General features: G+C 42.4%; 1 non-coding gene across 1 annotated transcript; it reads right to left on the bottom strand.

Moving 5' to 3' along the window:
* Positions 1-6,843: 6,843 nt before the first annotated feature.
* Positions 6,844-6,918, bottom strand: Trnas-cga. The gene has a single exon. It is a non-coding gene; the product is annotated as a tRNA-Ser (tRNA).
* Positions 6,919-9,668: the final 2,750 nt, after the last annotated feature.

The following is a 9,668-nucleotide window of genomic DNA, read 5'->3' as shown; positions in this document are numbered from 1 at the left end:
GTGGTAAGCTGCACAGGGGGCGGCGTTGCGGCGGGCGGATGTGGCTGCGTCACAGCGGCCGGACGTCGTGCAGTGAAGAAAACTGAAAACAGTTTGATCTACTGCAGGATCACTGAATTCACGGAGCCGTAGCTGATTTTGGTGGCGCTGATGGTGCCTGTGCTGCTGCGAATAGTATACTGTTCTCTGCCAGCTGATCTGAGAATAACGCCAGGTTGTAATATTGTTGGGTTTAGGATGCTTTGCATATAAAATATTTGTCATAAAAGAGAAGAACAGCCATTGAGCTGTAGTTGGTAGAATGTTACGCATCACAGCGCAAATGTTAGGAAAAGAATATTTTTGTAATGTGCGTCTACAGAAAGACGCGAGTCCAGCATTAACTGCTTCAAATAAACGCTATGACCCGCCGAGAGCAGATATTTAAATAACTGCCGCAGCTCTCGATCCTAATCCGATGCGAAACATGAACAAAAAAAGGAAAATTTGTATTTTGTTGTGAATATCGTTGCTGACGTGTTAAGAAGTGCAATGTAGCATCGCTACAACTTATATAATTTTAGTGAACCAGCAAATGTAAATTTTCGAACGAACACTTCAACAAACAGTGCGACGCTATGTAATATTCACGCGCATGCCAGCAGAACTTGCTTTAAGAAGTATATATATTTTATTGATGGTGCAAATGGCTCTGAGCACTAAGGGACTTAGCATCTGACGTCATCAGTCCCCTATAACGTAGAACTACTTAAACCTAACTAACCTAAAGACATCACACACATCCATGCCCGAGGCAGGATTCGAACCTGCGACCTGAAGCGCCTAGAACCGCTCGAGCACCGCGGCCGGCTTAAGAAATATTGGACCGACAAGAGAGGACATTGTCGTAGCACGGAATGCGCGAAAGAAATACTAAATGTAAGTTTTATATAGCTTGGTTATTTGTTCATGCTTAGTAATATCTCAGAATTTATTCATGTGTTATAATGAAATCTTTTTCTTTCTATTCTTTTCTTTAAATGACCTCAGTGTTTTTCTTTGTATGCAAAATATGTTATAGGCCACCTCTTTATAGCGGTATCTTGGTTGTTTTCGGGAGGCTGCTAATATATTCAATCTCAGAATTGATAACCATTACCATAACCCACTTTTGTTCACACATTTTCCTTTCGGTATTAAGTTGGGTTCCTTGGGTATTTGTATCGAAGAATCAGATTGTATGAAGGCAATACGGGTTAAATGTCAGGTTCAAACTACCTTTGTGTAATCAAAATCTATTCCTCCTGAGCACAATCGAGAACCGACGCAACGCAGTTCACAAAATCTGCTCTCTCTCTCTCCAAACTGCACCAAAAAATGGTAAAGAAATTATCGTGAGTGCTAAATCTAGTATAATTCCAATTATTATTTCTTTATTCCTTTTTTATTATGATAGGAGAAGGTTCACGTAAATGTAGCTTGTTGTACACTCGATATTGAACTCTAACGTTCGGGTGAAACTTCGTCGTGAATTCTGAAGTAAGGTCAGACAGCAGTCAAAGTACAATATGAACTCAGAAACATCAGTAAGGCATGTTTATATTAAAGGGAAACTCCAAATTTTGTCATTTGCGTCTTGAACGTTCGAACGAAACGTTCGGCCTCACCGTTAAACTGTGATGAGAATGGTGCTGTCCTGACATGCTGTATTCCATTGGGTTTGCAAAGTTGTGCAAGTTCGTTGGAAGAAAAAGGAAGTCCATTGTCAGAAACAATTGTTTGTTGCAAGCCTTCGAGGGAAAATACAGAAGCGAGCATCTTAGCGCTGGCGGCATTCGTCGAATGCACTGAGATAAAGAAGGGATATTTGCTGTAGGCATCGACGATAATCAACCAACGTGTTTGCCAAAAGTGGTCAGCAAAGTCTATATGGAGGTGTTGCCATAAAGTATAAGAATGGGGCCAGGAGAAAAATTCCTGTCACGAAACGGCCTGATTGGCGACATTGTGCCGTCACACGTTCTGTTTGCTTTCCCAAACCAAGCCACGTACAATGTTAGTGCGCCAGCTGCTTAGTGCGAACTGTTCCCCAATAACGACTACGTAGAAGATCTAACATATACTGTTGCAACAAGGTGGGGATTAACACTTGCCTGTTCGTTAGGCGTGTGAAGAAGAATCAAATCACCGTTGCGGTGCAGAAAGAATCAGAAATACATTTCTGAGCCTCGGCCGACCTTTGTAAGTGTAACTTTTCAGCAATCATAGTGACTGGTCATGGTCCGTGCCTTGTGCGATCCGCCGTGAATCAACAGGAAAAAAATCCAAGGACTGTAAATAAGAAGAACCAATATGTAAACAAGAAGCTTCCGATGCGTCGAAGGTTACATCTGTGCCAAGAGGTGAACGAGACAGCGTGACGGCGTGTAGTTGTAGCGGCGTCGGGCGATACAAAATGTCACACTGGTAATTGGACAATTGGTTCAAATGGTTCAAATGGCTCTGAGCACTATGGGACTCAACTTCTGAGGTCATTCGTCCCCTAGAACTTAGAACTAGTTAAACCTAACTAACCTAAGGACATCACAAACATCCATGCCCGAGGCAGGATTCGAACCTTCGAGCGTAGCGGTCTTGCGGTTCCAGACTGCAGCGCCTTTAACCGCACGGCCACTTCGGCCGGCAATTGGACAATTACAGCGACCAGTGTTGACGGTTCTGCACCGTGCGGTCGGAAACTTATTTCGACGGATGGAAGAGTGCAGTCAAAAGCTTACGGTCTGTGACCAGGAAAAATTTTCTGCGGTACAGATAATGATGAAATTTGGTGATACCATATGTTCTAGCCAGGACTTCCTTCACCAGCTGACTGTAATTAGTCTGAGCAGTGTTCAAAGTTTTGGAAGCAAATGCGATGGGGAGTTCTGTTTCGCCAATTTTGTGGGATAAAACCGCCCCGATGTCATGAAATGAGGCAACGACTGCAAGCACAAGTGGTTCGAGCGGATCTTACTGCATAAGACAAGGTTCACGAAGCAATGTATTTTTCAGTGTTTGAAAGCTTGGTCACAGTCTTTTGTCCAATGGCTCGGAACATTTTAACGGCTGAGGCGGTCCAGGGGAGCGTCAATTTGCGCCGCACTAGCAAAGAACTTAATGTAGTTAGTGAATTTTCCGAGAACAGCTTGAAGTTAACGTAAATTCTTAAGAGATTGCTATTGTTGAATTACTCGCAGATATTTCGTCGAAGGACGAAGACCATTGGCTTCGATGAAATGTCCTAAGTATTCAGCTGTTCTGTTGAAAAAAGAACATTTTTGCTAGTTACATTTGAGGTCCGTCTCAGTTAAAACGTGAAAAAGATAGTTCAAAATTTTTTTAAATTAAAACAAAAAGGTACATAGGACACTACTTGTTCGAGAAATTTTTAAAACAATGCAAGCGTGAAAGCACCGAAAAATTAAAGCAATGAACAGCCCTCGGTCGAAAAATGAAGTCCTTTGACCTAGGTTTCGGCCAATTCTAAGAATGCCTTAATTTTGCTACCGAGGCCTGTTTATTGCTTTAATTTTACGTTGTAACGGTCGCTGTCAACGCAACCATGTTTAAAATTTTAACGCTTCCGAAAAGTAGACGTTGATATTCAAACAAGCCGATATTAGAAATCACAAGAAAAATTTTCTTTGTCTCTTCGTCCAGTGGTAATTGAAGGTAGGCTTCTGCAAGATTAATTTTTCATAGGAGCTCTCCTCCCGTTGGACGACCCAAAATTTCCTCTGTACATGGGAGCAAGTAGGAATCAATGTCAGTGAATTTACCGTGCGTTTGAAATCCGCACACAGGAGAATCTACCAATTTGGCTTACGAATGACGCTTAAGGATGATGCTCACTGACTTGCTAAAATATATTTTAAGACACCAACGGATTCCAGTCTCTGAAGATCTGTAGCGACGTTGTCGCGCAATGCTTGCGGCACAGTGCGTGCGAGCAAAATTTGGGGTGCGCATTAGCTTTTGGCGCATAGCGAGCATGAAAATCTTTTGCATATCCTAGAGTAGAGTCGAACAAATGTTGATACTTGTTATAGATCTGTTGAACTGCAGTATGGGAATCTTTTGATCTTTTGTGTCAATGGCATGCACATTGTCTTGTATGTCTAACCCGAAGGAATCAAACACATCCATACCAAAAATATTTGTGGTCGTGCGTGAGCGGACTACTACAGTGAAAGGAGCTTCCTTAATCTTTCTTTTTTTTTTATTCTGCAGATAAGCGGCACGTTCCAAGCTGCTGTCGTCATTATAAGCGGCGAAATGCGGACCCCATGTTTGAAAGTATAGTTGGCGAACTTTAACGTATGTATGTAGATTAAACAACGTGATAGAGGCACCAGTATCTAGTTGAAAAGGCACTGACTGGTTACAGATTTGCAAAGTAATCCACAGTTTGCGGTGTGTTCCCCGAATGCAACTGTCCAATCCATGTTATGAAAAACTATTCTGTTTCCATCTGAGCACTAGTGCGCTTTCGTGAATTTCGAGGTTGGGAAAGCGTTTTTGAAGTGTAGTGGTATTCGGTTTAAACATGTGTACGTGAGTTTTCTGCGTCTTCGCTTATCTGATTTTTTAGCAAGAGGAGGCGCAGAATCTAAATATGAAATGACATTGATTTCCATCCGTTCCTGCTTTGCTTTATTCCCACGTGTGGGCTTTGTAGCCGTTTGCAGGCAGACAGTCCTGGATGTCCCGTGCGATGACTAAATTTGCGTTCAGCTTGTGTGAGGAAGCACTTCTTCCGATCATGGATGATATAACATTGCACAAATGTCTTTGCTTTGCTCAGAGCTGGGACGGTGTAATTAGCATTGTGCCGGCGCAACAAACGCTGTATGTAGTGTGTCTGGCGTTGTTTAAGAGGTGCTGACTTTCAAGTGCTGGTGGCGGAACTGTGGCTGGGGCGCGAGTTGTTTGTCTCAAGTGAAGCAATAACTAGTAGACAAAATCTTGCTCGGCTAAATCTTGAAATTCGCATACTTTTAGCACTTCACTGAGGCTATGGTTGCGATGCTGTAGAATTTCGGCCCTCAGTCTCTATTCTGATAGATTCTGAATAATAACATCATGAAGCATTTCACCCTGATAACTTGTGCCACAGACAACAGACACATTTGACTTTCCAGTCTCTAGTCATACCCTGCAATTCCGCAATACATTCTTTGTAGAACTGATAACTATGACGTGGCGTGCGGAAAAATTTGTGCCTTGCAGCAGCAACGTGTGTTTGACTCTCAAAAAATTCATCTAATCTGACAGTTATGACCTCGTAGGGTGGGTTTGAGGCTCACCGAGGGGAAACAATTTCACTAGGAGGCCATAGTTGTACACTCTTACACATAAAAAGAAAAATGCAAGACGTGATCCACCTGCGATTTTGCAGGGGTCGAAATGCTGATGCAGCTTCTTTATGCATTCTTTCCATGTTTGCTTCGTCTCATCGAACTGGCGGAAGGTTGAATTCCTTCTATAGCTTCTGGCGCCTTTTGATGCTGGTCTGCATGCGGTTGTACGAGGCAAGAAACTGCCGACAGCAATTCTGTTATCTGTTGACTCTGGAACTGAACCAGAGGTGTTATACGCTGCTCAGCTCTCAGATGTTGCCCTCCCTTGTTCCCCATGCTTTCTGAAGTATCTCAAATATTTCAACCTATGTATTTCAAATTAATATAAGCACACAAACAAAAAAGAATTCAATATAAAGGAAAAAAACTGTCCTGCTCTGGTGCCCAAAGCTTCTTGTTCAACTTCCTTTTGCTCGTCGCCAGTCTATTTTGTCTTCCTTCGTGCGCTGTGTGGTTCTTTAGTGGATACAGGAGCGGGGAACAGATGCTGTTCGCGAACAGAGAATACATATATTTATTTATTCTCATCTAAAATAAAATAGTAAAAATAATACATAACTTTGTAGCTGTATTGGCAGCGTCAGTTGCTAACAGTAGCTTTTAATGTAGAAATATATACAGATACAAAAGTTTTATAATTCTGTCACTCTTTTCAGTACAATGTTTATTCGGAAGGTGTCGAGGCCTGGCAACTATGAAAGCCTGTAAATGCTATTCCATTGGTAAACACACATAAATGGGGCAAGCAGACCCGCCGCCGGAGCTCCGGAGAGGGGATGCTTGCATCTCATTGGCAGCGGCGTAATCGTTCGTGGCGTTCGGTGCGGGTATTTGAAAGACTGGATAATGGCCGATACCGCATTTTGATTAAGAAAAAAGTGCAGCACATTCCAAAACAATACAGTTGCTTCCTATATACACTGCAATTAGCCCTTTTCCTTTTCCTGTCGGACTTTTTAACCCCGATGATAGACCTGCAACAAAAGTTACTATTTTGTCAGTTCTCGTTTTTTGTGTCAGATGTCCTGCGTTAACCCATGCCTCGTTAAGGTAATAAATCTTCTGTGTCTTGCGTATGAACTTTTCAATCCGCCGGAGATAACGCCTATTCCACAAAGCGATATCATCTCTATCTAAGAAACTTCCTGGCAGAATAAAACTGTGTGCCGCACCGGGACTCGAACTCGGGACCTTTGCCTTTCGCGGGCAAGTGCTCTACCAACTGAGCTACCCAGGCACGAGTCACGCCCCGCCCTCACAGCTTTTACTTCTGCCAGTACCTCGTCTCCTACCTCCCAAACTTTACAGAAGCTCCCCTGCGAACCTTGTAGAACTAGCACTCCTGAAAGAAAGGATATTGCGGAGATATGGCTTAGCCACAGCCTGGGGGATGTTTCCAGAATGAGATTTTCACTCTGCAGCGGAGTGTGCGCTGATCTGAAACTTCCTGGCAGATTAAAACTGTGTGCTGGACCGAGACTCGAACTCGAGACCTTTGCCTTTCGAGGGCAAGTGCTCTACCAACTGAGCTACCCAAGCACGACTCACACCCCGTAGGAGACGAGGTACTGGCAGAAGTAAAAGCTGTGAGGACGGGGCGTGAGTCGTGCTTGGGTAGCTCAGTTGGTAGAGCACTTGCCCGCGAAAGGCGAAGGTTCCGAGTTTGAGTTTCGGTCCGGTACACAGTTTTAATCTGCCGGGAAGTTTCATATCAGCGCACACTCCGCTGCAGAGTGAAAATCTCTATCTGTAATTATGTTATTTCATTTCCTGCTTTCGAATGGAAAATCAGTACCTATTATCAGTTCATTAAATGTTGTTCTTTTAAAAATAGGCAAGTCGTCATCGTTATTTACCACAACGGTTTTTGTCTTCTATGCTTCACAACACGACGCAGTTTCAGTCATTTTGACCGTGCACATGGGAAACACGAACGAGTGAGAAGAACCGCAATGACTGCCTGCGTGATTGTTGAGAAGCGGTTAGGGGCGGTGCGGGGCGGGAATACTTCTTTCCATTTTCTTTAGCATTCACAACAGGTGAGGTTCTTTGCATCCTCCTATTCTCCGGATATATCTTCAGAATGATGTATATAACTAAATCTCCTGTACAGGAAGATCGCCACTTACAAACTGATGAATGGTGTGTATTGCATTGTCCCACACAACGGCTCATTTTTTCTGGGCATACCATTTACTCTCAAGTGAGCAATACAGGGCGTCATTTCGATAAACACACAAAAAAATTGACTTAAAATGGAATCGAACGTGCAACCTTGCGTATACATATACATTACTATATCCACTATGCTATCACAACTGCGTGTATGTTCCGATATTCTTATAGTGATACTACACCGTGTTCCTCATGTTTGTTAAAAAGAAGGTGAAAAATTGAGCGATTCGACATTTTATGTTCCAAGGACAAATTGGAAGAGTATTTACAAAGAAAGCCGACATACGCCGATAGGAACTAGTCATAATGTTGTGCACAGAACTGATCAGAAAAAGCGATGGTATACTGAAATTTGAAATAAGAGACACATGGCGTAAGCGATTAGCATGCTGATGGGCAAATCAAATGCTGGCTGTTAATGGATTAGAACGCCTTAAAATTTCATTAGCGGTAGTATGGTAGGTCAGGGTGATATGGTGAATCGGGTGAAATGGTGAAGTGCTTTAATTCTTTACTGGTTAAACAGATGTCTCTGTATGTCTGCATGCCAACAGTGTCTGATCATCTGTGCAGTGTGCACGTGTTGAAAATCAGCTCCATTTTAAAAACCGCAAGTACTTTTACAAAACTATTTTCGATGCTAAATAATTTTTATACGCTGCATGCATTTCTAGATGTTACTTCAGGTAGCGTAGTCCGCGGGGTATTTTTTGATATATTCTGCCTTCTTTTACTGCTTATGTACTACATAACCTAGAAATCGTTGCGTCTAGTGTTTTGAACTTCTTGCCGTGCAATTCACTGTTTCACCCATAGCAAATGGGAGAAATGGTGAACTCGTGCAGGGGTGATACGGTGAAGGACTTTTCTTATGTTTAAAGCGTAAAGCTTTCATTTAGGTACATCCCAACCAGGGTTTTTGACAAGTCATGAAATGTTAGCGTTTCCTATCTCAGAGTTATATTCTGCTTTATCCAACGTCTCAATACAATCGATAATTTAAAAATTTGTTTTTATACATATTTTTTGCGAGTACACTTTGGTCTGTCAGAGATTACAAAAGTAAATGTTCTGACTACCGCCATTGTTTCAGGCAAAGATGCCTACATTTTAAAAAAGACAAAACGGATCCAGCCGTGCTTATTGAACAGAGGAGCAACTTAACGATGCCGCAAAAGCGGTTCAAAATGGAATGAGCCTGAATAAAGCCTCAAAGGAGTTTCACGTTCCATGGTCAACGCTGAAGAGACGATTAGCAAACGGGTGCTTTACGAAAAACCTTTGGGTTGGCCGCCTGTACTAATACAAGAATGTGAGAAAAAGTTGGTAAAACATATCATAAAATTACAAAACTTCGGATTTGCACCTACAAGGACAGAAGTACGTACCATGGCATGTAAACTAGCTGAGAAATATAACCAACATCACAGATTTATCCGAAAAAAGGAAATTGCTGCAATGGACTGGCTACATTTATTCTTAAAAAGAAATTCGGAACTCTCAATACGCAAATCGAAAGGAGTTTCACAAGCACGGTCAAGGGGTTTAAGTACGAAAAACGTTTCAGACTATTTTTCATTGCTGCACAACATCTTGGTAGAGCATAACCTCCTTGATAAGCAGGGAAATATATTCAACGTAGATGAGTCCGGACTTCAGCTGAATAATAGACCAGGTTATGTGTTGGCAGCAAAGGGGTCTAAGAGCGTTCCAGCGATAACATCCGGTGAAAAGGGTGAAACCATATCTGTAATCGCTTGTTGCAATGGAGAGGGCATGTTTTCACCCCCAGCTTGCGTTTTGAAGGGAAAAAAATGAAAAGGCCGAGCACAAGGACGGTATGCCGCCGGGTTCCACGATTTTCATGTCACAAAAGTCGGCGTACGTAACAACTGATATTTTTCTTCTGTGGCTAAGGAACTATTTTGCACCGAGGAACAGTCGTGCTTATTTTGGATGGACGTAGCTCTCACTGCAGCAGCGTGGATACATTAGAGTTTGAAGAAGAAAAAAACATAATTTTGCTCTGTCTACCTAGCCACACCACACACTATCTGCAGCCGCTAGACAGATCATTTTTTTAAAGCTCGGAAATCCTATTATTACAATGCTTGC

Source organism: Schistocerca piceifrons, chromosome 6 (assembly GCF_021461385.2).
Source record: "Schistocerca piceifrons isolate TAMUIC-IGC-003096 chromosome 6, iqSchPice1.1, whole genome shotgun sequence".
In the NCBI taxonomy this organism is placed as follows: domain Eukaryota; kingdom Metazoa; phylum Arthropoda; class Insecta; order Orthoptera; family Acrididae; genus Schistocerca; species Schistocerca piceifrons.
The sequence above is the reverse complement of the archived record's forward strand: the minus strand, read 5'-3'. Positions and strand labels throughout refer to the sequence as shown.